This window comes from Triticum dicoccoides, chromosome 2B, assembly GCF_002162155.2.
Source record: "Triticum dicoccoides isolate Atlit2015 ecotype Zavitan chromosome 2B, WEW_v2.0, whole genome shotgun sequence".
NCBI lineage: Eukaryota > Viridiplantae > Streptophyta > Magnoliopsida > Poales > Poaceae > Triticum > Triticum dicoccoides.
In genome coordinates, this window is record NC_041383.1 from 727,567,875 (window position 1) to 727,595,750 (window position 27,876).

The 27,876-nt window shown below is 53.1% G+C and overlaps 1 pseudogene; it reads left to right on the plus strand.

The window, feature by feature from the left end:
- Positions 1-27,863, plus strand: LOC119361269 (annotated as a pseudogene).
- The last annotated feature ends 13 nt before the right edge of the window (positions 27,864-27,876 follow it).

The following is a 27,876-nucleotide window of genomic DNA, read 5'->3' on the forward strand; positions in this document are numbered from 1 at the left end:
ATGCTTTTGTTTCCAGTCTCAGTTGAGCATGCATTGCTGTTTGCCATCCCTCGGCTGCCAGTAGCAGGCGGATTGAAGTCCAATGGTAAATGACTGTTCAGATTGTATCACTAACTTCCTTTGCAATGAAAGTCACTATCATATCTTTTTTTCTCGAATACGCACAAGCATGCGTATCATTCATTATAGAAAGAAGGGTAGGATGAGCTCCCAAAGTCATATTTACTGATAGTATTTACATGTGGATTTTCAATCCCCACTACCCAAAGAACTAGAAGAACTACTCACTAAAACCCCACACCCCTTGCTCTTCCACCCTTCCTCCTTGCTTTACTTTAAACAGGCCGGCTCGATCCCATATCATTGCCTCTTCCTTCATTTTCCTTATGACTTGGGAAGCCGAGGGTGCTACAGCGTTGAATACCACATCATTTCGATGCTTCCATATCGTCCACATCCCAAGTAGGCATTGGGCTCTCCTAGCCTTCAGCTTTGTCGCGTTTGCTTCTTGTCTTGTGCACCATTCCTCAATAGTCTCATCCGGACGAGGCTCAAAAGCTACTGATCCAGTGAATCTCCCCATCTCAAACCACACCTGCTTTGCCAATGGGCATTCCACCATGAGGGGCTTGATCGTCTCAATCTCCTGGTCACACAGAGGACAGGAGTCCTGATGCGGCAATCCATGGCACGCTAGTCTATCCGACGTCCAGCATCTGTTCCTAATTGCCAACCAAGCAAAGAAGCGACACCTCAAAGGTGCTTTGGAGTCCCATGTACAAGTAGCTGTTGTTGAGGTCTCCCTTAAAGCAAATCTTGCTTCATATGCCGATCGGGCCGAGTATCTTCCATCAGTTTCCCACGACCACTTGACTATGTCCTCCACCCCTTCAGATAATTGTGTTTCAGAGATGATTGGCACAGGTTGATGAACTCCTCCAATACTTCTGCCTGCAGATCCGGTCCAATGTCAAGTGCCCATTGGTTATTCATTATCGCCTCTGAAACCAATCTCGATTTCCTGATTCGCATCGACACCCTGGCATAAATTGCCGGAGCTAGGTCACTGATCGTAGACCCATCAACCCATCTGTCCTCCCAGAATAGCGTTACACGCCCATCGCCAATTATTAACCTTGCCGCCACATGCACAAGCACGCGAGATTCAACGGGCACTGAAATTGGAAATTCTGCCCATGCTCTTGACTTGTCAAATTTCTGCAGCCATGGCCATCGTGCTTGGAGTGCCTTGTTCAACCATTGCAAGTTTGGCAAACCCAATCCTCCTACCCATTTGGGCGTACAAACCGTGTCCCAGGCCACCGAGCAGTTGCCACCATGAGCTTCCTTCTTTCCACACCACAGAAAGCCTCTGCAGATTTTGACGAGGGCTGATATAATCCTGGGTGGCAAGTCCAGTGCTAGCATCGAGTGAACTGGAACAGCACAGAGCACAGACTGTACTAAGAGTAAACGTCCACTTTTGGACAGCATGGCTGCTTTCCATAGGGGTAAACAGTCAACAACCCGATCCACTAGCCCTTGAAGTTGCGCGGCTGTTTGCTTTCTCAGTGTTAGTGGCAGCCCAAGATATTTGTAAGGGAACATTCCATTCGCACAACCCAGTTGAGCAGCAACTATCTGCAACTCCTCTTGCGAGCATCTGATTGGCAAGGCTGCACTTTTGCTTATGTTAACCACCAGTCTCGATGCTTCTCCAAAGATATCCAAGATCGCACCACATACTCTTGATTCCAATTCATTCGGCTTGAGGAAAATCACCACATCATCGGCAAACATAGACACCCTCTGCTTCAGACCTAATCTTGCCAACGGTTCGAGCAAACCACGCTCGGTTGCTATTTTGAACATAGCCCTTAGCGGCTCCATGCACATGATGAAAAGCATGGGAGACAAAGGGTCCCCTTGGCGAAAGCCCTTGCAAGCTAGAATCGGCTTCCCCAGAATCCCATTGACCAAAATTCTTGTGGAAGATGTAGCAAGCAGTCCACAAATCCAGGATATCCACTTCGTGCCAAATCCAGACCTTCTAAGAACTTGCAATGCAAACGGCCATCGTATGGAGTCAAAAGCTTTTGTGATATCAAGCTTTAGGAGCACCGCTGGCGATTTCAGGGCATGCCATCTTCGAGCTGTGCCTTGGACAAGCATGAAGTTGTCATGAAGTGAGCGCCCCTTCACGAATGCACTCTGGTGTTGCCCAATCAACTTGGGCAAGTCCTCCGCGAGTCTTGTTGCTAGCACCTTTGAAGGAAATATGCCCTAGAGGCAATAATAAAGTTATTATTTATTTCCTTATATCATGATAAATGTTTATTATTCATGCTAGAATTGTATTAACCGGAAACATAATACATGTGTGAATACATAGACAAACATAGTGTCGCTAGTATGCCTCTACTTGACTAGCTCGTTGAATCAAAGATGGTTAAGTTTCCTAGCCATAGACATGAGTTGTCATTTGGTTAACGGGATCACATCATTAGGAGAATGATGTGATTGACTTGACCCATTCCGTTAGCTTAGCACTTGATCGTTTAGTATGTTGCTATTGCTTTCTTCATGACTTATATATGTTCCTGTAACTATGAGATTATGCAACTCCCGTTTATCGGAGGAACACTTTGGGTGCTACCAAACGTCACAACGTAACTGGGTGATTATAAAGGAGTACTACATGTGTCTCCAAAGGTACATGTTGGGTTGGCGTATTTCGAGATTAGGTGTTGTCACTCTGATTGTTGGAGAGGTATCTCTGGGCCCTCTCGGTAATGCACATCACTATAAGCCTTGCAAGCAATGTAGCTAATGAGTTAGTTACGGAATGATGCATTACGTAACGAGTAAAGAGACTTGCCGATAATGAGATTGAACTAGGTATTGGATACCGACGATCGAATCTCGGGCAAGTAACATATCGATGACAAAGGGAACAACGTATGTTGTTATGCGGTTTGACCGATAAAGATCTTCGTAGAATATGTGGGAGCCAATATGAGCATCCAGGTTCCGCTATTGGTTATTGACCGGAAACGTGTTTCGGTCATGTCTACATTGTTCTCGAACCCGTAGGGTCCGCACACTTAAGGTTTCAATGACAATTATATTATGAGTTTATGAGTTTTGATGTACCGAAGGAGTTCGGGGTCCCGGATGAGATCGGGGACATGACGAGGAGTCTCGAAATGTTCGAGACGTAAAGATCGATATATTGGATGATTATATTCGGACTTCGGAAAGGTTCCGAGTGATTCGGGTATTTTTCGGAGTACCGGAGAGTTACGGGAATTCGCCGGGGAGTATATGGGCCTTATTGGGCCATACGGGAATAGAGGAGAGAGGCCGAAAGGAAGGAGGTGCACAGCCCCCCTCTGGTCCGAATTGGACAAGGGGTGCAGCCCCCTTTTTCCTTCGCCCTCTCCCCCTCTTTCCTTCTCTCCTACTCCAACAAGGAAGGGGGGGAGTCCTACTCCCGGTGGGAGGAGGACTCCTCCTGGCGCGCCCCTCCTGGCCGGCCGACCCCCTCCCCCTGGCTCCTTTATATACGGGGGCAGGGGGGCACCTCTAGGTACAAAAACACAAGTTGATCTACGTGATCATTCCTTAGCCGTGTGCGGTGCCCCCCTCCACCATATTCCACCTCCGTCATATCGTCGCGGAGTTTAGGCGAAGCCCTGCGTCGGTAGAACATCATCATCGTCATCATGCCGTCGTGCTGACGGAACTCATCCCTGACACTTTGCTGGATTGGAGTCCGGGGATAGTCATCGAGCTGAACGTGTGCTGAACTCGGAGGTGCCGTACGTTCGGTACTTGGATCGGTCGGATCGTGAAGACGTACGACTACATCAACCGCGTTGTCATAACGCTTCCGCTTACGGTCTACGAGGGTACGTGGACATTACTCTCCCCTCTCGTTGCTATGCATCACCATGATCTTGCGTGTACGTAGGAAAATTTTGAAATTACTACGTTCCCCAACAACCTTGTCAAAGATCTTGATCGGTCTGCTTATAAGGCTCACTGGGCGGAAATCTTCAACCTCCATCGCCCCCTCTTTCTTAGGCAGTAGCGAGACTAGAGATTTGTTGATAGCCGCCAATCCCCTCATATCCTCGTTGTGAAACTGCTCCATGGCTCTCATGAAATCACCTTTGATAATAGACCAACATGTTGCAAACAAGCGACCTGTAAATCCATCGGGTCCCGGAGCCTTGTCGAACGGCATGGCCTTTATTGCCCTGAGAACTTCCTCCTCCGAGAATGGATCTCCAGTCTGGAGAGATCCAGCGATGGAAGATCCAGATTATCCAGGTTGATAGTGCTCGTTCTTGGTGTTGCTGTCCCAAACAGCTCCTGAAAAAACTCATCCACTGCCGCAACAATCTTCTCCTGCCCTGTGTACAAAGATCCCTGGTGTTGCAGAGTAACAATTGTGTTTCTCCTCTGCCTGTGCCTTGCGTGTCGCTGGAAGTAAGTTGTATTCGCCTCACCAACTGAGGGAGTCCTGGATTAGGGGGTGTCCGGATGGCCGGACTATGACCTTCGGCCGGACTCCTGGACTACGAAGATACAAGATTGAAGACTCCGTCCTGTGTCCGGATGGGACTTTCCTTGGCGTGGAAGGCAAGCTTGGCGATATGATATGAAGATCTCCTCCCATTGTAACTGACTCTGTGTAAACCTAGCCCTCTCCGGTGTCTATATAAACCGGGGAGTTTTAGTCCGTAGGACAAACAACAATCATACCATAGGCTAGATTCTAGGGTTTAGCCACTCCGATCTCGTGGTAGATCTACTCTTGTACTACCCATATCATCAATATTAATCAAGAAGGAGTAGGGTTTTACCTCCATCGAGAGGGCCCGAACCTGGGTAAAAACACCGTGTCCCTTGTCTCTTGTTACCATCCGCCTAGATGCACAGTTCGGGACCCCCTACCCGAGATCCGCCGGTTTTGACACCGACATTGGTGCTTTCATTGAGAGTTCCTCTGTGTTGTCACCTTTTAGGCCCGATGGCTTCTTCGCTCGTCAACCACGACACGGTCCGGGATGAGACTTTTCTCCATGGCCATATCTTCGTATTCGGCGGCTTCGCACTTCGGGCTGACTCGTTCGGCCATCTGGAGCAGATCAAGAGCTACGCCCCTGGCCATCAGGTCAGGTTTGGAAGCTTGAACTACACGGCCGACATCCGCGGGGACTTGATCTTTGATGGATTCAAGCCACAACCGGGCGCGCCGCACTGTCATGATGGGCACGATTTAGCTCTGTCATCGGACAATGCCCAGAGCGTCGCTCAGGTGTCCGCTCCGACCATTAGCTCGGAGCCCACTATGCCAGTCGGGGACGGACGGTTAGACGCCACCCCGGAAACTGCAATCTCTATGGCGATAGAGCCGGATACCAGCCTAGTCCCATGCATGGCCCGTGACTCCGAGGTGCCGGACTCCGATCCGGACTCCGTAAATCCCGCACCTCTCTCGGTCAAGCCCGATTGGGCTCCGGTCATGGAGTTCACTGTCGCGGATGTCTTTCAGCACTCACCTTTCGGCAACATCCTGAATTCGTTAAAGTCTCTCTCTTTGTCAGGAGAGCCCTGGCCGGACTACGGCCAACACGGTTGGGATGCGGACAACGAAGAAATTTGTAGCCCACCCACCACCCACTTTGTAGCCACTGTCGACGATTTAACCGACATGCTCGACTTCGACTCCGAAGACATCGATGGCATGGACGCCGATGAAGGAGACGATCAAGAACCAGTGCCTATAGGGAACTGGAAAGCCACCTCGTCATACGACATATACATGGTGGACACCCCTAAAGCGGGGGAGGGCAAGGAGAAAACGGAGGATGACCCCTCCAAGAAGCAACCCAAGAGCCGACGTCAGCGGCGCCGCTCTAAGTCCCGCCAAAGCAAAAACGGCGATTCCGGCACCGGAGATAACAATACGCCGGACAGTGCCGAAGACAACCCCCTCCAGCAGGATTCAGTGTAGGAGAACGAAGGAGCCAGCCCTCGTGAGAGAGCGGCCGACAAAGAGAACGAGGACGACAATTACATGCCTCCCTCCGAAGACGAGGCAAGCCTCGACGATGATGAATTCGTCGTGCCAGTGGATCCCGTCGAGCAAGAGCATTTCAAACGCAGACTCGTAGCCACGGCAAGCAACCTCAAAAAGAAACAGCAGCAGCTTAGAGCTGACCAAGACCTGCTAGCCGACAGATGGACCGAAGTCCTGGCGGCCGAAGAGTATAAACTAGAACGCCCATCCAAGAGCTACTCGAAGCGCAGGCTGCTTCCCCAACTTGAGGAGGAAGCAACTAAGCCTACATCACCAGCGTACGATGCGCCCGATCGGCCACCCCGTGGTCGCGATAGAGAGGCCTTCAGGCCCTCGACCCAAGCCGCACCCGACACCGCTCAAAACATACCAGAGTACGGGGAGACGCAACAGACCTGCGAGACATCTTGGAGAACAAGGCAAGGCAAACAAGATCGATCTACAGATCGCATGGGCGCCCCGCTTCACGTGACGCTAGCCGTCACACCAGACATAATATGTATGGCCCGGCCGAATACAACAGACCAAGCTCGTCCGAGCTGCATCACGATATAGCTCAGTACAGGGGCGCCGCACACCCACTATGCTTCACAGACGAAGTAATGGATCATCAAATCCCCGAGGGCTTCAAACCCGTAAACATCAAATCATATACGATGGCACAACAGATCCTGCGGTATGGATTGAGGACTATCTCCTTCATATCCACATGGTCCGTGGCGATGATCTACACGCCATCAAATACCTCCTGCTCAAGCTTAAAGGACCAGCATGGCATTGGCTTAATAGCCTGCCAGCAGAGTCAATCAGTTGTTGGGAGGACTTGGAATCCGCATTCCTTGACAACTTCCAGGGCACGTATGTGCGACCAACAGACGCCGATGACCTAAGCCACATAATCCAGCAACCAGAGGAATCGGCCAGACAATTCTGGACACGGTTCCTGACAAAGAAAAACCAAATAGTCGACTGTCCGGACGCCGAGGCCCTCGCAGCCTTCAGGCACAACATCCGAGACGAATGGCTTGCCCAGCACCTAGGACAGGAAAAGCCGAAGTCTATGGCAGCCCTCACGATACTCATGACCCGCTTCTGCGCGGGAGAAGACAGCTGGCTAGCTCGTAGCAATAACATAAGCAAAAGCCCCGACAATTTGGATAACAAGGATAACAACGGCAGGTCACGCCGCAACAAGCATAAGCGCCGCATTAACAGTGATAATACTGAAGATACGGCAGTCAATGCCGGATTCAGAGGCTCTAAACCGGGTCAGCGGAAGAAGCCATTCAAACGAAACCCTCAGGGCCCATCCAGCTTAGACCAGATACTTGATCGCTCGTGCCAGATACACGGCACCCCCGAACAGCCAGCCAATCACACCAACAGGGATTGTTGGGTGTTCAAGCAGGCAGGCAAGATAAGTGCCGAGACCGGAGACAAGGGGCTACATAGCGATGACGAGGAGGGGCCCCGACCGCCGAACAACAAAGGACAGAAGGGATTTCCCCCACAAGTTCGGACGGTGAATATGATATACGCAACCCACATCCCCAAAAGGAAGCAGAAGCGTGCTCTCAAGGACGTCTATGCGTTGGAGCCAGTCGCCCCAAAATTCAACCCATGGTCCTCCTGCCCAATCACTTTTGATCGACGGGACCATCCCACCAGCATCCGTCACGGCGGATTCGCCACACTGGTCCTAGACCCAATTATCGACGGATTTCACCTTACGAGAGTCCTAATGGACGGCGGCAGTAGCCTGAACCTGCTTTACCAGGACACAGTGCGAAAAATGGGCATCGATCCTTCGAGGATTAAACCCACAAAGACAACCTTCAAAGGTGTCATACCAGGGGTCGAAGCCAGCTGTACAGGCTCGGTCACACTCGAGGTGGTCTTCGGATCACCGGATAACTTCTGGAGCAAGGAGTTAATCTTTGACATAGTCCCATTCCGCACCGGCTATCACGCCCTGCTCGGACGAACCGCATTTGCAAAATTCAATGCCGTGCCGCACTACGCATATCTCTAGCTCAAGATGCCAGGACCTCGCGGAGCCATCACGGTAAATGGAAACACAGAATGCTCTCTCCGAACAGAGGAGCACACGGCGGCCCTGGCGGTGGAAGTACAGAGTAGCCTCTCAAGGCAGTTCTCCAATCCAGGCGCCAAACGTCCGGACAGAGTCAAGCGAGCCCGAAGTAACCTACAACAAATCCGGCTGGCACGTTCTGAGCAAGCATAGCAGTGCGACCCCGACCCCAGCCCCCGCCAAACGGCAATGCTGGTACCACGCGTACATGATTACGCCTTAGAGATACCATGGGCATAAGGGGAGGGGCACAACAACGGCACGCCCAGAATGCGGCTTAACCGCACTAGGGGGCTCCCTATTTCGCCGTTTTCCTTTTTCACACACTTTCAGGACCCAACTATTCGGAAGGCCTATCCGGTAATACTATCGCCGAACCAACGACGCAATAGACAGGGAGGAAGCAAGCTACGTCAAAAGTCAAGGTGGTCTCTATAACGAGTTTAATACATGTTTCTCTTATAATCCTGCAGCTTGCCCTTGAAGGGGAATATGTCAAATACCCCCATCTCTTGCTTACCGCACTTTTTGTATCGTTCTACTTTCGCAGCAGCCCTTTTTTAATAAACAATACATAGCTCTTACCTATTATTGTACTTATCTATTTTTATATGCAAACATGTTCAGTCATGACACTATGCAACCGTACACTTTGGCACGGATAATACACCAGGGGCATACAACACCCCATAACATGGTGTGAGAAGACCGAACACTCTAACAAGTGCGGCACCCCGAACTTATAGCACTATATGCATCGGCTCCGAATCATGTCTTTGGTCAATAGTTGGGTTTGCCCGGCTCCCATGTTTTGGTACCTTACATTCCGCATTGTTGGCTAAGGTAGCGCTGGGAGAACTACTGTGATTGTGCCCCAGTTGAGCTGGGTTAACACCTCAGTAGAGAAAGCTAAAACTGACTGTCATGATAGTGCGAGAGACCGGTCGCTGTTCGCAAGGTTTTTTCGAGTCCTTAAAGACTTATGCCGCTTCAAGCGAAGAACCGGACTTATCTGGCCTAGGCATGGATAGCGCCCCAAACTCGGTCTTCCGAATACTAGGGGCTTCGCCGAAATTTAAAATTATAGAATTCTATGGCTAAGTGAGAGTGATAAAGCATTATAAGTCCGACGGCCTGGTTCGCTGTGCTGAACGCCTCCCTAGATGGACCCAAGAATGGGAACAAGAGCGCTCAGGTTTATCCCGAACACCCCAGCACTCGTGGCATGGGGGTCGAAGCCGACGACTTGCATCTCTCAGATTTGATAAACGGCCGCACAGAAGGTGATATTTTCAATTAACAAGCGTTGCTTAACGCATATGAACAAAGCTTCAGCGTACAGGATAACAAATGCGAGTTTACTCAAAAATTACATCTTTGGAGCACTCATCCACTATGCGGCGGGCACCCTTCAGAACGCCATTATAATACATCTCAGGCGTACGATACTCCTTGCCCGGCGGTGGCGCGTCCGTCAACAGCCTCTCCGCGTCTAGCTTGCCCCAGTGCACCTTAGCACGGGCAAGGGCCCGACGGGCACCTTCAATACAAACAGAGCGCTTGACGACCTCAATCCACGGACACGCGTCCACCATCCGCCACACCAGACCGAAGTAGCTCCCAGGCATGACTTCTCTAGGACAGAGCCGAGCTATCAGGCCCTTCCTGGCCTGTTCGGCCACCTTGTGGAGCTCAACCAGCTGCTTCAGCTGGTCGCTCAGGGGCACCGGATGTTCGGCCTCAGCATACTGAGACCAGAACACTTGTTCCGTCGAGCTCCCCTCTTCGGCTCGGTAGTATGCAGCGGCATCAGACACACTACGGGGCAGATCGGCGAACGTTCCTGGAGAGCTCCGGATTCGGGTAAGTAGCAGATAATTAACTTTTATATTTTTGCTTTGCATAAAGAATGCCTTACCCGCTGCTATCTTCTTCATCGCCTCGATCTCCTGAAGGGCCTTCTGGACTTCGGCCTTAGCAGTCTTGGCACTCTCAAGAGCCAAGGCAAGCTCGGACTCTTGAGTCTTCGAGTCACGCTCCAAACTATCGTGTTTTTCCATGAGAGCCTGGAGCTCTTGCCGCACCTCCGCCACCGCGCCTCCTGCTTCTCTCGCTCGGCGCGCTCCAAGGCCGCACTCTTTTCGGCCTTGGAGACCGCCTCTTTCAGGGTCGCCACCTCGGTCGTGGCTCCTGAAACATTAACGTTGGTCCTGTTATTATTATTATTATTATGCAACCAAGTATTTCTATATACATTTAGAGGAGATACTACGTACCCTCTTTATCCTCGAGCTGCTTCTTGGCACGGTCGAGCTTGCTCTCGGACCGCTCGAGGCTTTCCTTCAAGGCATTGACCTCCGCAGTCAGTGCGGCAGAGGTCAGCAGTGTAGCCTGCATTCCCATATTGACATATTTCTATTAGACTCCTGCGTATATATTTTAAGATACTCAGTTTGGCTTTTCTTTCCGAACACCGAACTAAGCATCAGGGGCTACTGTCTATGCGGTAACATTTTTTATATATGTTTTTGAACACATACCTCAAAGCCCGTTAACAGGCTTGTGCAGGCTTCCGTCAGCCCGCTCTTGGCGGACTGAACCTTCTGAATCACCGCACTCATAACAGTGCGGTGTTATTCGTCGATAGAGGCGCCGTTGAGCGCCTCCAGCAAATTGTCCAGCGCCTCCGGGTGGACGGAAGTCGCCGGCGTCGCGGACTTGCCCTTCTTGTAAAGGCGCTGCCTGTCGGGCTCTGGAACCACTGATGGTTCCAGAGCAGTGTTCGGCCCAGGGCCAGACTTAGATCCCTCAGGGGCTTTATCCCCTTTGGGCTGGGAGTCCGGAAGGTCGCCTTGTGGCGCTTCCAGGACCACCTCCTCCTGGTTTTGTCCCCTACGGGACTCCGCCTCCGCATCATCTGTAGGGAGAGGGTAGGAGGCCGTCGGAAGTGAAGCGCTATTCACATCCGACGAATTCAGAGATCCGCTTGACGAATCGCCGAGCTGAGCTCTAGGCGGACTGCATGATTAGCTTCGGTGTTAGAAGCTATCAAATAATAAAAGAGTGCAATAATTTATTCGGGTAGCCGGACACTTACGACTTTTCCAGGGGCTTGACCCTGGATGGCCAGTCCTCTCCGCCGTCTTTGGCATCGGGGGCGTAGTCCGGCAGAAGGGACTTCCCCTTCTTGGACCCTCCGGCTTCCCCAGTTGGGGCGGCCTTTCTCTTCTTTCCTCCCCCCGCTAGAGGGGGAGAGGCATCTTCTTCTCCCTCCTCCTCATCTTCGGAGGCGAAGGGCGCGTTGGAGCCGTCAGGCAAATCCGACGACACCGGGCATCGGGAACTCTTTCGGGTCCCCGTGGCCTTCTCCTTGGCCTTCTTCTCCGGCACCACATGCGGTGCCGGAACCAGTAGCTTCGCTAAGTGTGCGTCTACTGGGCCTTCGGGAAAATGGGCCGGACAGTCAAACTGTCCGAATGTCCTCTTCCAATCCTGTCAAAGGAACGGGAGTTTAGATCCCACATAAGGTCACACTATGAAATGCGGATATCCCGTAAGGGACTAAAGGTAAGCTTACTTCGGAGGCTTGGCATTTGGCGCAGAACCCACGATCCTCGATGACGGGAGGGGAGACCTCGGAGCTTTTGAAAAGCACCTTCCAGGCGTCCTCGTGCTTCGTTTCGAAGAGTCGGGATAGAGTCTGGTGCTGGGCCGGGTCGAACTCCCACAAATTGAAGTCCCGTCGTTGACACGGGAGGATCCGGCGGAAGAGCATGACCTGGACCACGTTGACAAGTTTGACCTTCTTGGCCACCAGGTCTCGGACGCAGGTTTGGAGTCCGGTCACCTCTTCCGGATTGCCCCACGACAGGCCCGTCTCTTTCCAAGATGTGAGCCGGGTAGGGATGCCGGATCGAAATTCAGGGGCCGTTGCCCATTTAGGGTCACGCGGCTCGGTAATATAAAACCACCCAGATTGCCACCCTTTGATGGTTTCCACGAAGGCACCCTCGAGCCAGGTGACGTTGGCTATCTTGCCCACCATGGCACCTCCGCATTCCGCCTGTCGGCCTTGCACGACCTTCGGCTTGACGCTGAAGATCTTCAGCCATAGGCCAAAGTGGGGTTGGATGCGGAAGAAGGCCTCGCACACGACGATAAACGCCGAGATATTGAGGATGAAGTTCGGGGCCAGGTCGTGGAAGTCCAGGCCGTAGTAGAACATGAGCCCCCGGACGAATGGGTGAATAGGAAAACCCAGTCCGCGGAGGAAATGGGGAAGAAAGACAACCCTCTCATGGGGCCTGGGGGTGGGGATGAGTTGCCCGCATCTGGGAGCCAGTGCGCGATGTCGTTAGACAAGTATCTGGCCTTCCTCGGGTTTTTGATTTGTCCCTCCGTGACAGAGGAGGCCATCCATCTACCTCCCGCTCCTGACATGGTTGGAGAAGGTTGAGGTGGGAAGTGCAGGCTTGGGCGCTGGAGCTCGAGCGTGCAGGGACGGATAAGCAGAGGAGGAAGAGGGTGTGAATGGAAAGGGCGGATTCTTATCCCCTTATATGGGCGGCCAAAACTACGAGCCCCCCACCGGCCTAATAAAACTCGCTTATCCCCCAAGCGCCACGGTTAATGGTGCGGTTGGGTTACCCACACCCGTATTGATGAGAATCCCGGAATGAGGGGACACGATCTCTGCTTTGACAAGACGTGCCAAGGAAACCGCCTCGCTAAACGCGCTGAGGTGGAACAATAAAACAAATAAAGATCCTGGCTGTGGCATGATGTCACGCCACAGAATACGTCAGCAGATCCGATTAATACAAATATTATTCTCTCTACGAAGGAATGTGGAACTTATTTTGCAGAGCCGGACACTACCCTGGTGTTCATCATCTTCTATGAAATATTCGGAGGAGGAACCCGCCTTGCAATGCCGAAGACAACTTGCACGCCGGACTCGTCGTCATTGAAGCCTGGTTCAGGGGCTACTGAGGGAGTCCTGGATTAGGGGGTGTCCGGATGGCCGGACTATGACCTTCGGCCGGACTCCTGGACTACGAAGATACAAGATTGAAGACTCCGTCCTGTGTCCGGATGGGACTTTCCTTGGCGTGGAAGGCAATCTTGGCGATAAGATATGAAGATCTCCTCCCATTGTAACCGACTCTGTGTAACCCTAGCCCTCTCCGGTGTCTATATAAACCGGAGAGTTTTAGTCCGTAGGACAAACAACAATCATACCATAGGCTAGATTCTAGGGTTTAGCCACTCCGATCTCGTGGTAGATCTACTCTTGTACTACCCATATCATCAATATTAATCAAGCAGGAGTAGGGTTTTACCTCCATCGAGAGGGCCCAAACCTGGGTAAAAACATCGTGTCCCTTGTCTCCTATTACCATCCGCCTAGACGCACAGTTCGGGACCCCCTACCCGAGATCCGCCGGTTTTGACACCGACATTGGTGCTTTCATTGAGAGTTCCTCTGTGTTGTCACCTTTTAGGCTCGATGGCTTCTTCGCTCATCAACCACGACACGGTCCGGGATGAGACTTTTCTCCATGGCCATATCTTCGTATTCGGCGGCTTCGCACTTCGGGCTGACTCGTTCGGCCATCTGGAGCAGATCAAGAGCTACGCCCCTGGCCATCAGGTCAGGTTTGGAAGCTTGAACTACACGGCCGACATCCGCGGGGACTTGATCTTTGATGGATTCAAGCCACAACCGGGCGCGCCGCACTGTCATGATGGGCATGATTTAGCTCTGTCATCGGACAATGCCCAGAGCGTCGCTCAGGTGTCCGCTCCGACCATTAGCTCGGAGCCCACTATGCCAGTCGGGGACGGACGGTTAGACGCCACCCCGGAAACTGCAATCTCTATGGCGATAGAGCCGGATACCAGCCTAGTCCCTTGCAAGGCCCGTGACTCCGAGGTGCCGGACTCCGATCCGGACTCCGTAAATCCCGCACCTCTCTCGGTCAAGCCCGATTGGGCTCCGGTCATGGAGTTCACTGTCGCGGATGTCTTTCAGCACTCACCTTTCGGCAACATCCTGAATTCGTTAAAGTCTCTCTCTTTGTCAGGAGAGCCCTGGCCGGACTACGGCCAACACGGTTGGGATGCGGACAACGAAGAAATTTGTAGCCCACCCACCACCCACTTTGTAGCCACTGTCGACGATTTAACCGACATGCTCGACTTCGACTCCGAAGACATCGATGGCATGGACGCCGATGAAGGAGACGATCAAGAACCAGTGCCTATAGGGAACTGGAAAGCCACCTCGTCATACGACATATACATGGTGGACACCCCTAAAGCGGGGGAGGGCAAGGAGAAAACGGAGGATGACCCCTCCAAGAAGCAACCCAAGCGCCGACGTCAGCGGCGCCGCTCTAAGTCCCGCCAAAGCAAAAACGGCGATTCCGGCACCGGAGATAACAATACGCCGGACAGTGCCGAAGACAACCCCCTCCAGCAGGATTCGGTGTAGGAGAACGAAGGAGCCAGCCCTCGTGAGAGAGCGGCCGACAAAGAGAACGAGGACGACAATTACATGCCTCCCTCCGAAGACGAGGCAAGCCTCGACGACGATGAATTCGTCGTGCCAGTGGATCCCGTCGAGCAAGAGCATTTCAAACGCAGACTCGTAGCCACGGCAAGCAACCTCAAAAAGAAACAGCAGCAGCTTAGAGCTGACCAAGACCTGCTAGCCGACAGATGGACCGAAGTCCTGGCGGCCGAAGAGTGTAAACTAGAACGCCCATCCAAGAGCTACTCGAAGCGCAGGCTGCTTCCCCAACTTGAGGAGGAAGCAACTAAGCCTACATCACCAGCGTACGATGCGCCCGATCGGCCACCCCGTGGTCGCGATAGAGAGGCCTTCAGGCCCTCGACCCAAGCCGCACCCGACACCGCTCAAAACATACCAGAGTACGGGGAGACGCAACAGACCTGCGAGACATCTTGGAGAACAAGGCAAGGCAAACAAGATCGATCTACAGATCGCATGGGCGCCCCGCTTCACGTGACGCTAGCCGTCACACCAGACATAATATGTATGGCCCGGCCGAATACAACAGACCAAGCTCGTCCGAGCTGCATCACGATATAGCTCAGTACAGGGGCGCCACACACCCACTATGCTTCACAGACGAAGTAATGGATCATCAAATCCCCGAGGGCTTCAAACCCGTAAACATCAAATCATATACGATGGCACAACAGATCCTGCGGTATGGATTGAGGACTATCTCCTTCATATCCACATGGTCCGTGGCGATGATCTACACGCCATCAAATACCTCCTGCTCAAGCTTAAAGGACCAGCATGACATTGGCTTAATAGCCTGCCAGCAAAGTCAATCAGTTGTTGGGAGGACTTGGAATCCGCATTCCTTGACAACTTCCAGGGCACGTATGTGCGACCAACAGACGCCGATGACCTAAGCCACATAATCCAGCAACCAGAGGAATCGGCCAGACAATTCTGGACACGGTTCCTGACAAAGAAAAACCAAATAGTCGACTGTCCGGACGCCGAGGCCCTCGCAGCCTTCAGGCACAACATCCGAGACGAATGGCTTGCCCAGCACCTAGGACAGGAAAAGCCGAAGTCTATGGCAGCCCTCACGATACTCATGACCCGCTTCTGCGCGGGAGAAGACAGCTGGCTAGCTCGTAGCAATAACATAAGCAAAAGCCCCGACAATTTGGATAACAAGGATAACAACGGTAGGTCACGCCGCAACAAGCATAAGCGCCGCATTAACAGTGATAATACTGAAGATACGGCAGTCAATGCCGGATTCAGAGGCTCTAAACCGGGTCAGCGGAAGAAGCCATTCAAACGAAACCCTCAGGGCCCATCCAGCTTAGACCAGATACTTGATCGCTCGTGCCAGATACACGACACCCCCGAACAGCCAGCCAATCACACCAACAGGGATTGTTGGGTGTTCAAGCAGGCAGGCAAGATAAGTGCCGAGACCGGAGACAAGGGGCTACATAGCGATGACGAGGAGGGGCCCCGACCGCCGAACAACAAAGGACAAAAGGGATTTCCCCCACAAGTTCGGACGGTGAATATGATATACGCAACCCACATCCCCAAAAGGAAGCAGAAGCGTGCTCTCAAGGACGTCTATGCGCTGGAGCCAGTCGCCCCAAAATTCAACCCATGGTCCTCCTGCCCGATCACTTTTGATCGACGGGACCATCCCACCAGCATCCGTCACGGCGGATTCGCCACACTGGTCCTAGACCCAATTATCGACGGATTTCACCTTACGAGAGTCCTAATGGACGGCGGCAGTAGCCTGAACCTGCTTTACCAGGACACAGTGTGAAAAATGGGCATCGATCCTTCGAGGATTAAACCCACAAAGACAACCTTCAAAGGTGTCATACCAGGGGTCGAAGCCAGCTGTACAGGCTCGGTCACACTCGAGGTGGTCTTCGGATCACCGGATAACTTCTGGAGCAAGGAGTTAATCTTTGACATAGTCCCATTCCGCACCGGCTATCACGCCCTGCTCGGACGAACCGCATTTGCAAAATTCAATGCCGTGCCGCACTACGCATATCTCTAGCTCAAGATGCCAGGACCTCGCGGAGCCATCACGGTAAATGGAAACACAGAACGCTCTCTCCGAACGGAGGAGCACACGGCGGCCCTGGCGGTGGAAGTACAGAGTAGTCTCTCAAGGCAGTTCTCCAATCCAGGCGCCAAACGTCCGGACAGAGTCAAGTGAGCCCAAAGTAACCTACAACAAATCCGGCTGGCACGTTCCGAGCAAGCATAGCAGTGCGACCCCGACCCCAGCCCCCGCCAAACGGCAATGCTGGTACCACGCGTACATAATTACGCCTTAGAGATACCATGGGCATAAGGGGAGGGGCACAACAACGGCACGCCCAAAATGCGGCTTAACCGCACTAGGGGGCTCCCTATTTCGCCGTTTTCCTTTTTCACACACTTTCAGGACCCAACTATTCGGAAGGCCTATCCGGTAATACTATCGCCGAACCAACGACGCAATAGACAGGGAGGAAGCAAGCTACGTCAAAAGTCAAGGTGGTCTCTATAACGAGTTTAATACATGTTTCTCTTATAATCCTGCAGCTTGCCCTTGAAGGGGAATATGTCAAATACCCCCATCTCTTGCTTACCGCACTTTTTGTATCGTTCTACTTTCGCAGCAGCCCTTTTTTAATAAACAATACATAGCTCTTACCTATTATTGTACTTATCTATTTTTATATGCAAACATGTTCAGTCATGACACTATGCAACCGTACACTTTGGCACGGATAATACACCAGGGGCTTACAACACCCCATAACATGGTGTGAGAAGACCGAACACTCTAACAAGTGCGGCACCCCGAACTTATAGCACTATATGCATCGGCTCCGAATCATGTCTTTGGTCAATAGTTGGGTTTGCCCGGCTCCCATGTTTTGGTACCTTACATTCCGCATTGTTGGCTAAGGTAGCGCTGGGAGAACTACTGCGATTGTGCCCCAGTTGAGCTGGGTTAACACCTCAGTAGAGAAAGCTAAAACTGACTGTCATGATAGTGCGAGAGACCGGTCGCTGTTCGCAAGGTTTTTTCGAGTCCTTAAAGACTTATGCCGCTTCAAGTGAAGAACCGGACTTATCTGGCCTAGGCATGGATAGCGCCCCAAACTCGGTCTTCCGAATACTAGGGGCTTCGCCGAAATTTAAAATTATAGAATTCTATGGCTAAGTGAGAGTGATAAAGCATTATAAGTCCGACGGCCTGGTTCGCTGTGTTGAACGCCTCCCTAGATGGACCCAAGAATGGGAACAAGAGCGCTCAGGTTTATCCCGAACACCCCAGCACTCGTGGCATGGGGGTCGAAGCCGACGACTTGCATCTCTCAGATTTGATAAACGGCCGCACAGAAGGTGATATTTTCAATTAACAAGCGTTGCTTAACGCATATGAACAAAGCTTCAGCGTACATGATAACAAATGCGAGTTTACTCAAAAATTACATCTTTGGAGCACTCATCCACTATGCGGCGGGCACCCTTCAGAACGTCATTATAATACATCTCAGGCGTACGATACTCCTTGCCCGGCGGTGGCGCGTCCGTCAACAGCCTCTCCGCGTCTAGCTTGCCCCAGTGCACCTTAGCACGGGCAAGGGCCCGACGGGCACCTTCAATACAAACAGAGCGCTTGACGACCTCAATCCACGGACACGTGTCCACCATCCGCCGCACCAGACCGAAGTAGCTCCCAGGCATGACTTCTCTAGGACAGAGCCGAGCTATCAGGCCCTTCCTGGCCTGTTCGGCCACCTTGTGGAGCTCAACCAGCTGCTTCAGCTGGTCGCTCAGGGGCACCGGATGTTCGGCCTCAGCATACTGAGACCAGAACACTTGTTCCGTCGAGCTCCCCTCTTCGGCTCGGTAGTATGCAGCGGCATCAGACACACTACGGGGCAGATCGGCGAACGTTCCTGGAGAGCTCCGGATTCGGGTAAGTAGCAGATAATTAACTTTTATATTTTTGCTTTGCATAAAGAATGCCTTACCCGCTGCTATCTTCTTCATCGCCTCGATCTCCTGAAGGGCCTTCTGGACTTAGGCCTTAGCAGTCTTGGCACTCTCAAGAGCCAAGGCAAGCTCAGACTCTTGAGTCTTCGAGTCACGCTCCAAACTATCGTGTTTTTCCACGAGAGCCTGGAGCTCTTGCCGCACCTCCGCCACCGCGCCTCCTGCTTCTCTCGCTCGGCGCGCTCCAAGGCCGCACTCTTTTCGGCCTTGGAGACCGCCTCTTTCAGGGTCGCCACCTCGGTCGTGGCTCCTGAAACATTAACGTTGGTCCTGTTATTATTATTATTATGCAACCAAGTATTTCTATATATATTTAGAGGAGATACTACGTAGCCTCTTTATCCTCGAGCTGCTTCTTGGCACGGCCGAGCTTGCTTTCGGACCGCTCGAGGCTTTCCTTCAAGGCATTGACCTCCGCAGTCAGTGCGGCAGAGGTCAGCAGTGTAGCCTGCATTCCCATATTGACATATTTCTATTAGACTCCTGCGTATATATTTTAAGATACTCAGTTTGGCTTTTCTTTCCGAACACCGAACTAAGCATCAGGGGCTACTGTCTATGCGGTAACATTTTTTATATATGTTTTTGAACACATACCTCAAAGCCCGTTAACAGGCTTGTGCAGGCTTCCGTCAGCCCGCTCTTGGCGGACTGAACCTTCTGAATCACCGCACTCATAACAGTGCGGTGTTATTCGTCGATAGAGGCGCCGTTGAGCGCCTCCAGCAAATTGTCCGGCGCCTCCGGGTGGACGGAAGTCGCCGGCGTCGCGGACTTGCCCTTCTTGTAAAGGCGCTGCCTGTCGGGCTCTGGAACCCCTGATGGTTCCGGAGCAGTGTTCGGCCCAGGGCCAGACTTAGATCCCTCAGGGGCTTTATCCCCTTTGGGCTGGGAGTCCGGAAGGTCGCCTTGTGGCGCTTCCAGGACCACCTCCTCCTGGTTTTGTCCCCTACGGGACTCCGCCTCCGCATCATCTGTAGGGAGAGGGTAGGAGGCCGTCGGAAGTGAAGCGCTATTCACATCCGACGAATTCAGAGATCCGCTCGACGAATCGCCGAGCTGAGCTCTAGGCGGACTGCATGATTAGCTTCGGTGTTAGAAGCTATCAAATAATAAAAGAGTGCAATAATTTATTCGGGTAGCCGGACACTTACGACTTTTCCAGGGGCTTGACCCTGGATGGCCAGTCCTCTCCGCCGTCTTTGGCATCGGGGGCGTAGTCCGGCAGAAGGGACTTCCCCTTCTTGGACCCTCCGGCTTCCCCAGTTGGGGCGGCCTTTCTCTTCTTTCCTCCCCCCGCTAGAGGGGGAGAGGCATCTTCTTCTCCCTCCTCCTCATCTTCGGAGGCGAAGGGCGCGTTGGAGCCGTCGGGCAAATCCGACGACACCGGGCGTCGGGAACTCTTTCGGGTCCCCGTGGCCTTCTCCTTGGCCTTCTTCTCCGGCACCACATGCGGTGCCGGAACCAGTAGCTTCGCTAAGTGTGCGTCTACTGGGCCTTCGGGAAAATGGGCCGGACAGTCAAACTGTCCGAATGTCCTCTTCCAATCCTGTCAAAGGAACGGGAGTTTAGATCCCACATAAGGTCACACTATGAAATGCGGATATCCCGTAAGGGACTAAAGGTAAGCTTACTTCGGAGGCTTGGCATTTGGCGCAGAACCCACGATCCTCGGTGACGGGAGGGGAGACCTCGGAGCTTTTGAAAAGCACCTTCCAGGCGTCCTCGTGCTTCGTTTCGAAGAGCCGGGATAGAGTCTGGTGCTGGGCCGGGTCGAACTCCCACAAATTGAAGTCCCGTCGTTGACACGGGACGATCCGGCGGAAGAGCATGACCTGGACCACGTTGACAAGTTTGACCTTCTTGGCCACCAGGTCTCGGACGCAGGTTTGGAGTCCGGTCACCTCTTCCGGATTGCCCCACGACAGGCCCGTCTCTTTCCAAGATGTGAGCCGGGTGGGGATGCCGGATCGAAATTCAGGGGCCGTTGCCCATTTAGGGTCACGCGGCTCAGTAATATAAAACCACCCAGATTGCCACCCTTTGATGGTTTCCACGAAGGCACCCTCGAGCCAGGTGACGTTGGCTATCTTGCCCACCATGGCACCTCCGCATTCCGCCTGTCGGCCTTGCACGACCTTCGGCTTGACGCTAAAGATCTTCAGCCATAGGCCAAAGTGGGGTTGGATGCGGAAGAAGGCCTCGCACACGACGATAAACGCCGAGATATTGAGGATGAAGTTCGGGGCCAGGTCGTGGAAGTCCAGGCCGTAGTAGAACATGAGCCCCCGGACGAATGGGTGAATAGGAAAACCCAGTCCGCGGAGGAAATGGGGAAGAAAGACAACCCTCTCATGGGGCCTGGGGGTGGGGATGAGTTGCCCGCATCTGGGAGCCAGTGCGCGATGTCGTTAGACAAGTATCTGGCCTTCCTCAGGTTTTTGATTTGTCCCTCCGTGACAGAGGAGGCCATCCATCTACCTCCCGCTCCTGACATGGTTGGAGAAGGTTGAGGTGGGAAGTGCAGGCTTGGGCGCTGGAGCTCGAGCGTGCAGGGACGGATAAGCAGAGGAGGAAGAGGGTGTGAATGGAAAGGGCGGATTCTTATCCCCTTATATGGGCGGCCAAAACTACGAGCCCCCCACCGGCCTAATAAAACTCGCTTATCCCCCAAGCGCCACGGTTAATGGTGCGGTTGGGTTACCCACACCCGTATTGATGAGAATCCCGGAATGAGGGGACACGATCTCTGCTTTGACAAGACGTGCCAAGGAAACCGCCTCGCTAAACGCGCTGAGGTGGAACAATAAAACAAATAAAGAGCCTGGCTGTGGCATGATGTCACGCCACAGAATACGTCAGCAGATCCGATTAATACAAATATTATTCTCTCTACGAAGGAATGTGGAACTTATTTTGCAGAGCCGGACACTACCCTGGTGTTCATCATCTTCTATGAAATATTCGGAGGAGGAACCCGCCTTGCAATGCCGAAGACAACTTGCACGCCGGACTCGTCGTCATTGAAGCCTGGTTCAGGGGCTACTGAGGGAGTCCTGGATTAGGGGGTGTCCGGATGGCCGGACTATGACCTTCGGCCGGACTCCTGGACTACGAAGATACAAGATTGAAGACTCCGTCCTGTGTCCGGATGGGACTTTCCTTGGCGTGGAAGGCAAGCTTGGCGATAAGATATGAAGATCTCCTCCCATTGTAACCGACTCTATGTAACCCTAGCCCTCTCCTGTGTCTATATAAACCGGAGAGTTTTAGTCCGTAGGACAAACAACAATCATACCATAGGCTAGATTCTAGGGTTTAGCCACTCCGATCTCGTGGTAGATCTACTCTTGTACTACCCATATCATCAATATTAATCAAGCAGGAGTAGGGTTTTACCTCCATCGAGAGGGCCCAAACCTGGGTAAAAACATCGTGTCCCTTGTCTCCTATTACCATCCGCCTAGACGCACAGTTCGGGACCCCCTACCCGAGATCCGCCGGTTTTGACACCGACACCGACCTTCAGTTGTAGCAACCTGGAACGTTGCCTTGCCATGGTGCGCTCAAGGGAGCAGAGACCCAGCAGCTTTTGCTTGAGAATCTTATGTAGGCCGTACTCTTGGCTTGAGAGAGACCATGATTCCATGGCCTTATCTAGTCTTGCAATGATTTCCATAGCAATGGCGAGTTGTAGGCGTATGTTTCCAATCCTGCGGTCATTCCAGCTTTGCAATGCCTTTGCGGTAGCATGTAGCTTGTCATCGAGCACTAGGAAAGGATTTCCCTGTGATGAAACAGAGTGCCAGGCCTGTTGAACCACCTCCATGAACACCTCTGCCTTGGGCCAAAAGCACTCGAACTTGAATCTTCTGACCACCTCAAAATCTGCGTCTAGATCCACCATTAGTGGGCAATGATCGGATGTTGCTGAACCAAGTGCTGAAAGCATGCTTCTTGGGTAGATATCTTCCCAATCATTAGTGACAAAAACATGGTCGATCTTCTCCATCGTCGGGTCCTGGCGCTCGTTTGTCCATGTATATCTTCGACCATTGAGGTATAGCTCCTTTAGCTCAAGCCTATTGAGCATCGACTGAAACCGAGCCATCATCCTTCTGTTTATCATGGCTTTGTTCTTGTCCTCAGGGCTGACAAGTAAGTTGAAGTCTCCTACAAGTGCCCACGGTCCCGCGTGCAAGTCGCGTACATCTTTTATTTCCTGCATAAACTCCACCTTCTCGTTCTCTCCTTGCGGTCCATACACGCCCATTAACCACCATAATAGTGCACCTTCCTGTTTGACCAGAACAGTGAGTGTGTTGGCCATTATGTGCCTGTTGGTGATTGACACCACCAGCGGATCCCAAGCTATGAGAACTCCACCCCTAGTGCCCTGCGTCGAAACGTAATAGAAGTTTTCAAATCTATTACCAAGACATTGTCATACAACCTCACTAGCCACTACTTCCATCTTTGTCTCCTGGAAACACATGATATCCACCTTGGCAGCCACCACTACTTGATAGATAGCCGCACGACGTGCCGGGGAGTTTAATTCCCGCACGTTCCACACCAAAAATCTTGGCGGTTGTGATGCCATTACATGATGCCCACACGCATCCACCCAAGACGTGGCTACTGGCCAACGACCACCACATCATCGTCTCCCTGCAGCGGTAGGATCGATGCATCCCAGCCAAATAGAGCTAGGATCGCCTGAATGTGGGAGTCCACAAGTGGCTTGTCGAAAAGCCGTGCATAAGCCTCCAGTGCCTCGTCGCTGATCTGATCCCCTTCATTAGCCAATCATAACTTCCTTATTATGGCCGCTTGCTGCTTAGAAGCCTTGGAGCCTCACCCTCACTTCGCCAACCTGACGCTTCTCCTTGGTGTCGTAAACGCAGCCCTATTTTGGCATGGCCTTCGCTGCTTGGTTGTCACGTTTCGACTTGTCGGGTGCGCCAGGAGAGGTGAGATTTCCTGCCGCAGCTCCGAGCAAAAAACTTGCACTCGCCTTTGCGGGGATTGCATTTGGCCCTCCGAATCCTCCTGTCCCTCCCGCTGTTCCGAAAGCGACACGAGAAACCACCTAAAATTGGGCGTGCATGGCGTGCATGGAGACGCCCCATCCCCATGAAGAGTGGGCCCAGTTCCCTTGTCCTATCCTCTGCCTGCTCCACCGAGCCCTCCAATAGGCAAGTGCCGAAACTCATCGCATCCTCCTCGGTCGGCGTGAGATCCCGACCAACCGATGCCTCCAACTGGCTTTGGGGGAGCTGCAGGTCCCATGACGCCACCCTGACCGTGGGGGAATCCCCAGGACGATCAGACTGACCCACGCATGGGGAGACCAGATGGGATGGGCGTGCCTCATCTTCCCATTGGCCATTGGAGCCTGCGGGCCCAACTAGCCATCCCACAGCCTGACCCTCTGGTTGGACCTGGAATCCTCGATCCTGCCGTCTCATACCACCGCGACCGGACACGCTCCCTAGACACGAGCTGCCACATTCCACCACATGGCCCACCACGCTTGCCTCCGATAGGCCATCACCCGTGTCAATGCCATCAGCAGGAGACTGGCCCACAGCATGGCCCGCCACACTCTCCGTACTTGAACCACTGAGCTCACCCACGATTAGCATCGCATCACCACCACCATTTGAATCCACCTCAGAACCACCAGACCTGCTTTGTTGACCATCCAGGTCCCGGGCGCCGCCCTGAGCCGCCGGTGACAGGGCCGATGCCAACGAGGACGCTGCTGGGGAGGCCCCAGGCTGGGGGGGGCGGCTCACGCGGCTGGGCTGGCTTGGCTGGCCGCCCCGAGATGACCGACCCTCGCCACCAGGACTATCTTCCTCCGACGGCGGCGACGGCGGCGGAGGTGGCAGCACCGCACCTGCCAAATCGCCCACCCGGACAGCATTGCCTTCCTGAGTAATACGCACAGGGTACCATAGAGCATCTTCACCATTCGCATCGGCCAACACAAGCTCACCTCAGCTGCCCTGCTCCTCGACGACTAGGATGCGCTTGGACGGGATGCGGGCAGGATCATCCGTCCTCAACCAAACCTTGAAGCTTTCCATATCATTCCTGGTCGCCGTCGAGGACGCCACCTTAACCACAATGCCCAAGCCGTGGAGAAGCACCTCCGCCGTTTGCCTCGTCCACTCATTCGCGGGCACACCCCAGAGCGCCAGCGGTACCAGGAACGGCATGGCAATTGCGGTAGCCCCAGCGCGGCGAGACCACGACGCAAACACGAGGTCGAAAACCGGCGTCTCTGCGCGCCCACGCCTGAGCATCCTGTTCCTCAGCTCCACAGAACGGCAAAGGACAAGGAAATCCTGCGAATAGTACTCCCTAATTGGCATATCCTGGGACAGAAAATCTAGCTCTCCAACAATGGCGGCCGTGGCCGAAGCCAGATCAGCGGCCTGGCGAGAACCCACCACGGTGATGAGCACCGCCCTCTCAAGCTCCACCTCCATGGCCTGAAGATCCGGTCCCATCTCCAGGAACACACAGTCCACCTGGGGTTCCATCTCCACATCTGGGACTGCTGGCGACGCGCCCAGCTCGAAAGGAACCGAGAAACCAGGTCCCGCACCGCTCCCAACCGACTCCGCGCGGACGGCCTGGCACCACGAGACCCCAAGATGGACCGTGCCAGCAGGCGGCGGCCCCGGCGGCGGCGGAGGCAGCTGCGCTGGCGAGGGGGGGGGAGAACGGCTGCAGCAGGCGCCGCCAGGGGAGGGGAGGAAGGCAGCATGGGTGCCCGCTAATGGAGCGCCGGCGGAGGGCGGAAGGAGCCACCGGAGAGGAGCTACGCGGGCGCCGGCGCTGGACGTGGCAGTCCCGCGAGATGTGGCCTTCCCCACCGCACCGCAATCAAAGCGACGGCCTTGTGCACATGGCGGAGATGTGCTGGCTGTCCCCGCAGTTGTAGCAGAACCTGACGAGCTCAACCGGAATGCGGCCCCTCAGAGGCCGCAAGGAGGGCAGGATATTCAGCCATCTGCCCGGAGGAGAGCACCTCGCCGCCTCTGTAGGACGGCGACCGGGCAGATCTACCAGGCGGCGGCCGCCACCGGCCTGCCAGCCACCCGCCGGCGCAGCACGCAACGCAGAAGGAGCGCCGCGCATGATGGGCCCATGAGCCGTGCCGACGACATCTGGAACCAGCACCATGGAGCGCAGAGGTGGCCTGGCCGGCGCGGTGGGAGCGGCCGAGGGGGATGAAGAGCCCAAGGAAGCCGCCGAGAGCGAGACCCGGGAAGCCATGGTGGACGCCGAGTCCGGGGTGGACACCGGTGGGTTTGGGTGGGCGCCGGGGCCGGAGTGTCCGCCGGCGCAGGCTCATGGGAAGGGGAGGGGCTCGGGGGAGCGGGAGGTGAGTTTTAGATACAATTTCAGATATGGCTATGAACCAAAGCGACCCGATGTGCTCATTGGAAATATCCTATCTTGTTTGGGCTTACGTGTGCAAATATTTTCTTTTTTTCGAAAAGGGGGGACTCCCCGGCCTCTGCATCAGAATGATGCATACGACCACATTTATAGATAAAAAGAGGTTCAACAAGGTCTTAAGGTCTTGAAACAAATAAAATGGCAAGCTCACACAGAGCCACAACGCCAAGAATAAAAGGCCCAAAAGCCGCAACCGGCTGGCATAACAGAAGATAGGTAAACTAATCGCCTATCCTATTATATGACCGCCATCTAAACCGGTTGAAGATATCCCACGCTACCATCTTCCAGCGGACAGATCCAGTAACCAAGCGCACCTTGGCCTCCGTCGGAGTGAGTAAGGACCACATACGGATCAGCGTTGTAGCTCGGAATAAACCTGCAAAAAATGAATAGTTGTTGTTCTGTTAAAAGCCAAATCATTTATGCAGTTCCAAATTGCCCATAACAACGCGCATACTCCTACACGAATGTGTCTAACTGTTTCGGACTCTATCCCAACAAGCCACGTTCCAAATAACGTACTGACCGAATTCGGATGAGTAATGTTAAAGGCAATTTGCACGGTGTGCCACAGCATTCGCGCCAACGGGCAATCAAAGAAGAGGTGCTTGATAGTCTCGTCCCGATCACAACAACTACACCTAGCAGATCCTGTTCAGTTGCGCTTAACCAAATTATCCTTTATTAAGATTATTTGTTTATGCACAAACCACATAAACACTTTAATCTTCAAAGGAACTTTGACTTTCCAAACATGTTTGGAGCTAGGAATAACACTAGAGTTAATGACATCGATATACATCGACTTGACTATCAACTCTCCAGACCTAGTAAGCTTTCAACACAACTGATCGGGCTGATTAGTTAGCTGAACCTCCATCAGTCTACTCATAAATATTTTCTTGTAGATCTGTTTGCTATTTCTGTTGGATTGTGCGTCATGTCAGCTATTATTGCCGCCTGTAGAGACTTGTCTGCCTGCATGACTTCTGGTGGAACATGCCTTGTAGCTTTGAAGAGGCATCTGGTTTTCTTCATATGGGTGAGGAATTTAATCTAGGTGGCTTCATTTATTTTTCTGGTTTATGCTACAGCTGAGTAACTTGATTGCCTCTGCTGCCAGATGGTCATCACTCCTCTCTTGATGGGTTTGCTGGTTGATATATCACTGATATCACCCTTCGGATGATTTCCCAGTTCTAAAGTTTTTCTGCAAATTTGTCCCGGGACGGCTCTCCAAACGCATCTGGATCAAGTCCTTCGTCGACGAAAGGTTGAAAGCGAAACTCAACCGTGCAAGGGGGATTTATTCGCGGAGCTCAGACCAATGTGGTGGTTCTTTCAAGATGTGTGCGTGCCCATCGCCGCGAAGCTGGCCTCTTCCGTGGGTGTTCCTTATGTGCTCACCAAGGGCATCTTCCCCAAGATTGGGCTTCTCCGCAGACGTGCACTTTACAGTCTACCGTTATGCATGGTCGGTCTGCCTCGGTTTGTGGGCGCTCTGCTGTTTTGGCAAGGCATTGGGCGTCAAAATGCACGATTCCATCAGGGACGACCGCTGCATCATCGGGCAGAGGGTGCAAGACGTTGGAGACCGAGGCTGAAGACTCTTTGCTG